Genomic DNA, 10488 nt, shown 5'->3' with positions numbered 1-10488 from the left:
ACGCACACACACACATTTTAACAATTGATTCGTGTCCACATAAAGGAGATTATACAAGGACACTTATTTTAAAGGTACCGTTAAAGGAGTATTTCACAAAAAACAATACTCTATTAATTACACACCTCATGAAGACTTGAATTCATGGAGTTTTCTTTTGTTTTTGTCACATTCCTATGCCAATAATTGATGATGACCGGGTCACCGGTCAGTAGGAGACTCAGTAAGAGACTCTTTGACATTTTCTTACTAGGAGACTCCGCCGCTCAAATTATTGGCTTAGGAATGTGACAAAAACAAAGAATCTCTATGAATTTAAGGCTTCATATAGGTTGTGTAATTGATAGAAAATAAGTCATTTTTGGGGGCGAACTACTCCTTCAAGGTTACATTCACAAAATCATGGCATATGTCTTCATGATACAATAAGCATATCACTCAGTACTCTGGGTATACAGTAAGTAACAGCGTCCCTGCAATACGTGGCCAATTAGCACAGTATACTTTGCCAGCCTTTTTGCCTCCTTTTTGGGGCATCCCAAGTTGTTGAAGCCCTCTTAACAACCAGTCTGTGGGTTTAATGTCCTAGGCTGCCAATTATAAAAACTAATAGTCTGCACCTATTAGCCCAGCTCTGAGAGGGTATGTAGGAGTGGTTGGTATTTAATGACCGTGGTCATGAAAGCTTCCTCTAGGCTGGAGTCAAAAGTACAGGTGATCTCTAATACAGACACTTCTCTGGACTCTTCTTCAACCACAACAACATTATGTATTGTATGTATTAGCTGTCAAAGATGTAAATATGTCTGGGTTGTCACAGAGATGAAACATGGATGGAATGAGACTGGAATGTTAGTACATTCTCACTGAAGGTGCATGATATTTCTGATATGTCCCTCCACGCACGCACGCGTGTGTGTGCGCGCGCGTGTGCACGTGTGTGCGTGCGTGTGAGAGAGATAAGGGGTGATGACGATGACCCCATGATTCTACACCTCAGACCTTATTGAAAGAGGAAGACAGAATCACAAAGAGGAGAGACAGACATACAGACAGACAGACAGACAGACAGACAGACAGACAGACAGGATATGAGGGAGTGACAGCTCTGAGTGTGTGTGTGTGTGTGTGTGTGTGTGTGTGTGTGTGTGTGTGTGTGTGTGTGTGTGTGTGTGTGTGTGTGTGTGTGTGTGTGTGTGTGTGTGTGTGTGTGTGTGTGTGTGTGTGTGTGTGTGTGTGTGTGTGTGTGTGTGTGTGTGTGTGTGTTTATTATCTGCTGAGAAAACCATTTCACCAGATGCAGGCAACCGAGGCCTTGATAGGCATCGGGACTTCCCTGCCAATCTACAAAAGTGTGTGTGTGTGTGTGTGCTACTACTATACTTGTGAGGACCAGAATGTCCCCACACGTATAGCAGAATGTGAGAAATAGACGCGTGTCCTCACAACAACATCCACACAGCGTGTAGATCTGCTATTTTTGGGCTTTAGGCTTACGGTAAAAAGCCTCCATCAATGTTGATGTCCTCACAAGTATAGTAATACAAAGCTCTCTCTGTGTGTGTGTGTGTGTGTGTGTGTGTGTGTGTGTGTGTGTGTGTGTGTGTGTGTGTGTGTGTGTGTGTGTGTGTGTGTGTGTGTGTGTGTGTGTGTGTGTGTGTGTGTGTGTGATATGAAGTGTTAAATTATAAAGCGCTCAGGGCCATTGTTTGCTGCAGATGTCTGGGTGCTTAGCTTTCCCTCGCAAGATCTCGCAAGGTGACAAGCCACTTGATTCAGCAGTGCGGCTACATGGATTATGTGCCGCGCACGCACGCACACACACGCACACGCACACGCACACGCACACGCACAGACGCACAGAAGACGCACAGAAGGGGGGATTGCGGTTTCATATACTGTGATGACACAATGGTTATTGGTTATTTAGCTGGCGCTGGGCTTAGCGGCTTATCAGAGGAGACGGGGGGAATGGAGAGAGGGGGCATGGTTGCAGAAAGAAAGGAAGAAAGGAAGAAAGGAATGAAGAAAGAAAGAAAGAAAGAAAGAAGGTAGAGAGGGGGAGAGATAGGAAGGAAGGATATTGTGACTGAAGATAGGTTCTTGGTTTATGATCCTAGATGACGTTTATTATTTCCCTCGTGTTAACCTTGCTTACTGTAAATCACTCTGGATTAGGAGCGTCTGCTAAATCAGTGGTTCTCAAACCTTTTCATGTCAAGGACCCCCAAAATGATATGTATTTGGCCGCGGACCCCCATCTCAAAACATTTTGTTCCAGGGACCCCCTTAAGCAAATATTTTCGTTAGAAATGTTCGCGTTAAAAAATATATATATTCAAAGGTTTGCACAAAATGTTCAAAGATTTTTCAAAAATAGCAGATCTACAAACTCATAGCGCGGCACTCGGTGCCACGCTATGAGCTTGTAGATCTGCTATTTTTGAATAGCCAAAGTATAAAAGGTTAAAGTGGATAGTTATTGTAATGCTACAGTATATTAACACATATTTGCTGGGGACCCCCTGGAACCCCCCCAAGGACCCCTGGGGGTCCCCGGACCCCACTTTGAGAACCAATATGCTAAATGCCTAAATTGTGAATTGTAAATTGTAATGGAAGGAAGGAACGGACGAACGAACGAATGATTCAAAGAGCTAAATTAAACTCTTCTGATGTTTCGGTGTCAGTGACGTGACAGGAGAATTTATCTCGCAAAGATGGAACAACGTGGCACACTTGTATGCACACACACACACACACACTTATCTGTGTGATCCTATTCTACATGCACGTACGCACACACACATGCACACGCGCATGCGCACACACTTATCTGTGTGATTCTATCTCCACCTCATTCCCTTTATCTAACTTATGCTAATGGTTTCTATACACAATAGAGAAACTAGAACGTGCCAACACATTCTTACACACACACACACACACACACACACACACACACACACACACACACACACACACACACTGCACATACACAGTGTACATACGTACATTGTTTCTTATCTCACGATCTGCCGGATTCCTGTTGAGTTTTAAGAGGAGTCGCCCCCTCCTATTCACTCAGTCATTCTGCGCGTTCGTGCGGGCGTGCGTGCGTGCGTGTGCCTGCGTGTGTGCGCGTGGTGTCTGTGTGAGCCACGCGCACAATGATTAAACATTTTTCAAACATTTTCAATATTTTTCGAATATTTTCTAAAAAAGCAGATGTACAAGTTCGCAGCGCGGCACGAAGTGACGTTCTGTGAGCTTGTACATCTGCTATTTTTGTAAAGCCAACGTATAAATTGATAATGCTGGTAAAGATGATTGTGATATAGTGTTAACTACTTTACTAAAATAGCAGATATACAAGCACCGAGTGCCACGCTATGAGCTTGTAGATCTGCTATTTTTGAAAAATCCCTGGCACAAAATATTTTTGAGATGGGGGTCCGCAGCCAAATAGCTACGTATCATTTTGGGGGTCCTTGACATGAAAAAGTTTGAGAACCACTGATACAGAGAGTATGTTGTTTAGACAGATGCTAGGTTAATTGTTTACCTAGCATCCTAATTTTCTTTGAACACTACATCGTTCTCTTTGCACTCTGCGATGATTACTTCAAACAAACCATTACTGTTTGTTGACTAGGTTGCATGTTGTTTACTATCTGCTTACTGCGACTTCACACTTGTAAATTAATCTGGATAAGAACGCCTGCTAAGTGCCTATTATAAATGTTAATTGTGTGTGTGTGTGTGTGTGTGTGTGTGTGTGTGTGTGTGTGTGTGTGTGTGTGTGTGTGTGTGTGTGTGTGTGTGTGTGTGTGTGTGTGTGTGTGTGTGTGTGTGTGTGTGTGTGTGTGTGTGTCTGTGTGTGTGTGTGTGTGCGCGCGCGTGTCCGTGCGTGCAGTCTGTGCATGAGTGCATGTTGTCTATGCCAGTGAATCCCAAACTTTTTCAGCTGAGAACCAATTTGTCTTTTTTTCTGTAACGCCGGGATCCAAACATACAAAAATACATTATAGATGATAACTTAAGCCCTATTTCAAAAGTAGTGAAAACGGCCGATCTACAAGCTCACAAGTGTGAGCTTGCAGATCTGCTATTTTGATAATAAAACACATTACGTAAAATTACATAATTGAAAATGTACTTGAGTAAAAGTACAAATGAATTGGTATCAATGTACTTAAAGTACGAAAAGTAGAAAGCACTCAATATGCAGAATGTCGCATTTCACAAGTTTTCGAATGTATACAAATCTTTTGAAAATAGCAGATCTACAAGCTCACAATGCGTCGCATCGCAACGCATTGTGAGCTTGTAGATCGGCTATTTTCAAATGGCCGAAATGTATAGCGTTGAAGTGGTTAATGTAGCCTATGTCTTGTAGTCAAAATCAAAATCTGCAAAGTATAGTAACTGAAGTTTTCAAATAATTGTATTGGAGTAAAAGTACAATATTTGCCTCTGAGATGTAGTGGAGTAGAAGTAAAAGTACTGAAAATTGGAAATACTCCAGTACAGTAAAGATACCTCAAAACTGTACTTAAGTACAGTACTTGAGTAAATGTACTCAGTTACTTTACACCACTGTCCTTGTGCATGTCAGTCCATGAAGCACCCCGGCTGCAGTTCTTCCACGGTTCCTCACACACTCACAGATCACGACTCCACTGCACAGCGTTCATAGTAATGAATGATCTATTTCACACTTGTAATGACACAAACAAGGCAATATCTCCCAGAGAGAGAGAGAAGCCACTCAAAGTTTGACAGGGTATGAAACTAGTTTCACTGCGTTTGACCTTTGCGAGAGTAGCTGTCAAATGAAATGGGAACAGAAATGTGCGGCCGTGTGTGTGCGAGCGTGTGTGTGCGTGTGTGTGTCTCGTTCAATGCCATCGCTGGGTTCTCTGAAAACCTTAACTAAATGCTAGAATGAAATAATCAGTTTTGTCATAGTCAATACGTCGTTGGATCTCTGTGGATAATTTGGCATTTTGGGTGCAGTGCAGCGTCTATCATGATTAGTGGACATTAACGAAGAACATTTACTTGAGCTAATGTGCTTAAAGGGATATTTCACTTTCAAACATGTCTGATAGTTTTTAAAGGGATAGTTCACCCCCAAAAATACTTTTTTTCTATAAATTAGTCACCCCATGGAGACTTGAATTCATGGATATTTTTTTTATTTCGTCGCATTCCTAAGCCAATAACTTGATGACTGGCAGCGGTTCCGGTAAGAGTCTCATTTGTGTGTCCTACCGAAACCGCTGCCTGCCAATACTGGTCATCAAGTTATTGGCTTAGGAATGCGGCAAAAACAAAAACATATTCATGAATTCAAATCTCCATGGAGTGACTAATCGATAGAAAAAAAAATGCTTTTTTTTGGTGAACTATCCCTATAAGTTGCTTGATGCAGTATTTAGATATTTTCAAAAAATGGTTCAAATAACCATGTTTTTTCAATCCCTTTTTTTAATTTATTTTCTTTCTATTTATTTTCATTTTCCAAAACAATTACAAAAAAATCAATGAAAAAGTAATTGAAAAAACACGCCCCCTCACGCATTAGAAGGACAATATCAATCACCAGAACCAAGGACGTGTGTTTTCAATAAGTCTATAACATGGTTAAAATGAGCAGAAGAAATTGGAACTGGAACACTATAAAAATGAAGCTGATAAATGGGTACTCTCTCCTGATTGGCAGAAATGTTGTCACCTATACCAGAAAATGTATTTTCTGTTCATTAAAGAGCTGGAGACACAGTTCTCAAAATGGGGTTCTGGGACCCCCAGGGGTCCTTGGGAGGATACCAGGGGGTCCCCAGAAAAATCAGTTAATAACACAATCACCACAATCATGTTAACCCCTTTATCCATATTCTATACATTAGCTATTCAAAAATAGCAGATCTACTAGCTCATATCGCGGCACCGAGTGCCGCGCTATGAGCTTGTAGATCTGCTACAGTATTTTTGAAAAATCTTGAAAATGTGTGCAAAATCTTTTTTAACACAAATCTTTGCTTCTGGGGGTCCCTGGCACAACATATTTTTAGGCGGGGGTCCGCGGCCAAATACATATCAATTTGGGGGTCGGCGGCACAAAAAAGTTTGAGAACCACTGACTGACACAGCGACTTTTTTACTTTTAGTGGAGTAATATTTGACCAGGAGTATCTCTACTTTGACTCAAGTACTGGGGGTTGAGCACTCGAGTTCAGACTGGCTTTGACTGGCATGGACCCTGAGTCGCAGAGCGCCCAGGGGGTGGGGGTGCGCTAGCTCTCTCCTCTTCTGTCGCCATGGTAACAGCGTGGCACGACGACAGCGGGGTGTCACCGGCGGGGCGTTTGATTAATGAGCCGTCATTGGTAGATGACCGCTGTCACTCAGAGCGAACCGCCGGTGACAGCCTGGAGAGGAGACGAGACGACATCATCAGCGTGGGACGGAGATGGGCTTATGACGAGGAGGGAATCACACACAGCACAGCTGCTCTGTGTGTGTGTGTGTGTGTGTGTGTGTGTGTGTGTGTGTGTGTGTGTGTGTGTGTGTGTGTGTGTGTGTGCGTGTGTGTGTGTGTGTGTGTGCGAGCGCGCGTGTGTGTGCGTGCGCGTGTGTGAGCGCACAAGTGTTGGAAGGCGTATTCCATTTTATTTTATTTTTTTAGTAAGTAAAAGTATTACAATGTTGAACTACTCTGTTAAAAGTCCTGTATTCAAAATGTGTGCTTGAGTAAAAGCCTTGAGTAAATGCCATCAAAATATACTTACAGTAAGTACGAAATGTAAAAGTAAAATATATCTGCTCGAAAATAGCCGATCTACAAGCTCACAACACGTTGCTGTGATGCGACGCGTTGTGAGCTTGTAGATCGGCTATTTTTGAATAGAAGTATGAAATAAGTGGTGTGATGCTTTGTATTAATGATCTAAATATACAAAGAAACTGTGGAGTAAAAAGGTACAATATTTGCCTCTGAGGTGTATAAAAGAAAGTGCGTGCGTGCGTGCGTGCGTGCGTGCGTGCGTGCGTGCGTGCGTGCACATGCATACGTTTGTGTGTGCATGTGTGCGTGTGTGTTTGTGTGTGCCTATAAGCCCAGACTCAACACTTCAGACTTGAAATAAGAGTTTTAGATGAAAGTGAGAGTAAACACATCTATCTGCCCCCCGCCCAGAGCTGTTCATATATCAGCCAAGGACATTTATACCTCTGCTAGATATGAGAGCATTTCTCTTCAGACAACACTTCACATTCACACTGAGGGTGAAAACATACTGTACACGCGCACACACACACACACACACACACACACACACACACACACACACACACACACACACACACACACACACACACACACACACACACACACACACACACACACACACACACACACACACACACACACTCACACACACTCATGCACACATACACACACGCACGCACGCACACAGAGGCCGTATATCCAAGAAGAATGATCCCATTAAAGTTTGTTTTCTTCAACTCCGGTTACACATTCCCTCTACAAGACAGATGAACAGTAACACTTCCATAACAAATATTCACGACTGTGAATATTCCCACAACTCAACGGGAAACTTACAGCAGCACTGTAACTATGTAACTTTGTTTTTATGAATACAATTTAATGTTGTCCAATCTGTATGCTAGAGTATGTTAATAAAATATAACTTATACAATCTGTATGGTAGAGTATGTTAATACAATATAACTTGATATAATTGAGGTGGTTGTATTTTGCTCTTCTATTGAGACATTTAGATCGTGTCAAAGGTCATGTCTCACCTAGACACAGGATCTGACATGAATTTTGACCTGATGGTCAAGATTACATTTCTACAAGCTCCCAATGCAACGCGATGCGACACAGTGTGAGCTTGTAGATCTGCTGTTTTCAAAATAAGATTTGTATACATTTGAAAACTTGTGAAATGGGACATTCTACATAATGAGTACTTTCTACTTTGGTACTTTAAGTAGGCTACATTTTGATACCAATACTTTTGTACTTTTACTCAAATAAATTCTGAATTAGAGTATTTCTATATTGCAGTATTGAAATTAGAGTACTTTTTCCACCAGGGCCCTGATCCATGAAAAGGGCTGAGAACCCTCTGGCTTAGAGAGGAAAGACTGCTGAGATGTCAAAGGGTTTTGGTTTTGGTGTCGGATCAACCCACGTACGCGACATAATATGAGATATGTTTCCATTAGCCTGGGATTTGGGTGGATATGGGGGGCTGGAGCGGTTTAAAAAGCCATGCATAAGAGGAATAATGCTATTAAAGCGTGAAAGCATATTAATACGTGTGTAGTGAGGGTTACACCCACCGGCTTTGTACAGCAGATCTTACACCCACTGTAAGACCTTAACGAGCACGAGGATTTATGTGCTAATCATCATCACACACTGAAAGCACCACGCATGCACGCAGCCACGCAGCCACGCAGCCATGCACGCACAGTGGTGGAAAGTGCATGTTCTCAAGTACTGTACAATTTTGACTTTTACAATTGTGATACTTTACTGAAGTATTTCCCATGTTCAATACTTTTGCTTCTACTCCACTACATCTCAGAGGCAAATATTGTACTTTTTCTCCACTACAATTATCTGAAAACCTACTAGTTACTTTGTAGATTTCGATTATTATCTAAAAAAACATACATTAACCACTTCAGACTATATATACTTTGGCTATTTGAAAATAGCAGATCTACAAGCTCACAACGCGTTGTGAGCTTGTAGATCTGTTATTTTCAAAGCATTTTATACATAATATGATAACTTGTGAAATGGGACATTGTGCATAATGAGTACTTTTACTTCTAGTACTTAAGTATATTTTGATGCCAATACTTTTGTACTTTTACTCAAGTACATTTTTAATACTGGTACTTTTACTTGTAACAAAGTATTTCTACATTGTGGTATTGCTACTTTTACAACATGTACAACATGTGAGTACCTCTTCCACCACTGCGCACACGCACGCACACACGTGCACACGCACACACTCTTACCGCCCTGTCATGTCTCCAGGCAAAGGACAGAGAGACAAACGTTTTAAGATATTCAACCCATTCATCCCTCCCTCTGTGCAATTCTACTTTTCAATCCTTTGGTAGAAATGGATAAATTATGTTTGCCTTCGCGCGAGGAAAATGAGAAAAGTTTGAACTGGTTTTTTTTTGCATACACACAATACAACACTGTGAAAAGGTCCACTGTATACAGTAGCTCCTATAGACGAATCCACAAAGCGGCAATCATATAACTGCGGTGTCAAGCGAGTGCCGCTCCGCACTGCGACACCGCAGCTACAGACAGCGCTCTGTGGATTCGCCTATAGGCATAGTTATGCAGGTTTAGAACAGTGTTGATTTTGTCGACTAAAACTATGACAAAAAAATGTTCGTCGACTACTTTTTTTCACTGACGAAAACTACACAAAAACTAAATGAAAACTAAGCTATGATGACTAAAACTAAGACTAAATATATTGACAATTTCGTCAACAAATACAAACTAGACTAAAATGTTAGTGAGGGACTAGTGTAGAAGAGATCCAGTAGAACCAAAAGACAAGTCATTTTATGTTTGGTTGCTCTCGGTTGTTGCGCTCTGAAAATAGCAGATCTACAAGCACACAACGCGTCGCGTTGCGACACGTTGTGAGCTTGTAGATCGGCTATTTTCAGCATGTCAATCAGCCATTATGACGGCATAAAGGCACTGGCAAAATATGTTTTAGTGTTTTACCATAATCTTATGATATTTAGTCGACTCAACTAAAACTGAAACATTTCCGGTGACTAAAATATGACTAAAACTAAATGGAATTTGATTCAAAAGACTATGACTAAAACGGAATCAAAATTAGCTGTCAAAATCAACACTAGTAGACGGTACCTGAATCATACTTTACTATACCATATGTTACTATGCTGTACCACAGGTGTACAGTACAGGTGTGTAGTTAAAGTAATGGAGCACATGCTTTTAAAAATACGAGAAATACAAGGTGCATTTTCTTTTTAATATCAATGCGTTGCTTCCCACCAAAAAGATTTTCCAAAAATGTTCAAAACATATCAAAATGCATTGTGAGCTTGTAGCTCTACTATTCTGATCATATTTGAAATATCTTAAGTGCTTAATTCATAATATTTGGTTTCCCTTCCTAGTAAAAAGTACCAAAAAAAAAAGTACAATTGTCTTTGAAATGTAGTGGAGTGAAAGTCATAAGTATCCATACATATAAATACTCAAGTAAAGTACAGATACAACAAATATCTATACTTTATACAGAAATATATACTTAAGTACTGTAGCCTACTGTAGTTGAGCTGAAGTAATCCCCCCTCACTAAGGTCCACTTCCTGGGGGCGGGCTTTAAGGGAGTGCACACAAGGATAGCCAAGCTGATGTCCATC

Source organism: Gymnoscopelus microlampas (assembly GCF_963454915.1).
Source record: "Gymnoscopelus microlampas genome assembly, chromosome: 23".
NCBI lineage: Eukaryota > Metazoa > Chordata > Actinopteri > Myctophiformes > Myctophidae > Gymnoscopelus > Gymnoscopelus microlampas.
Note: the sequence above shows the minus strand (reverse complement) of the source record.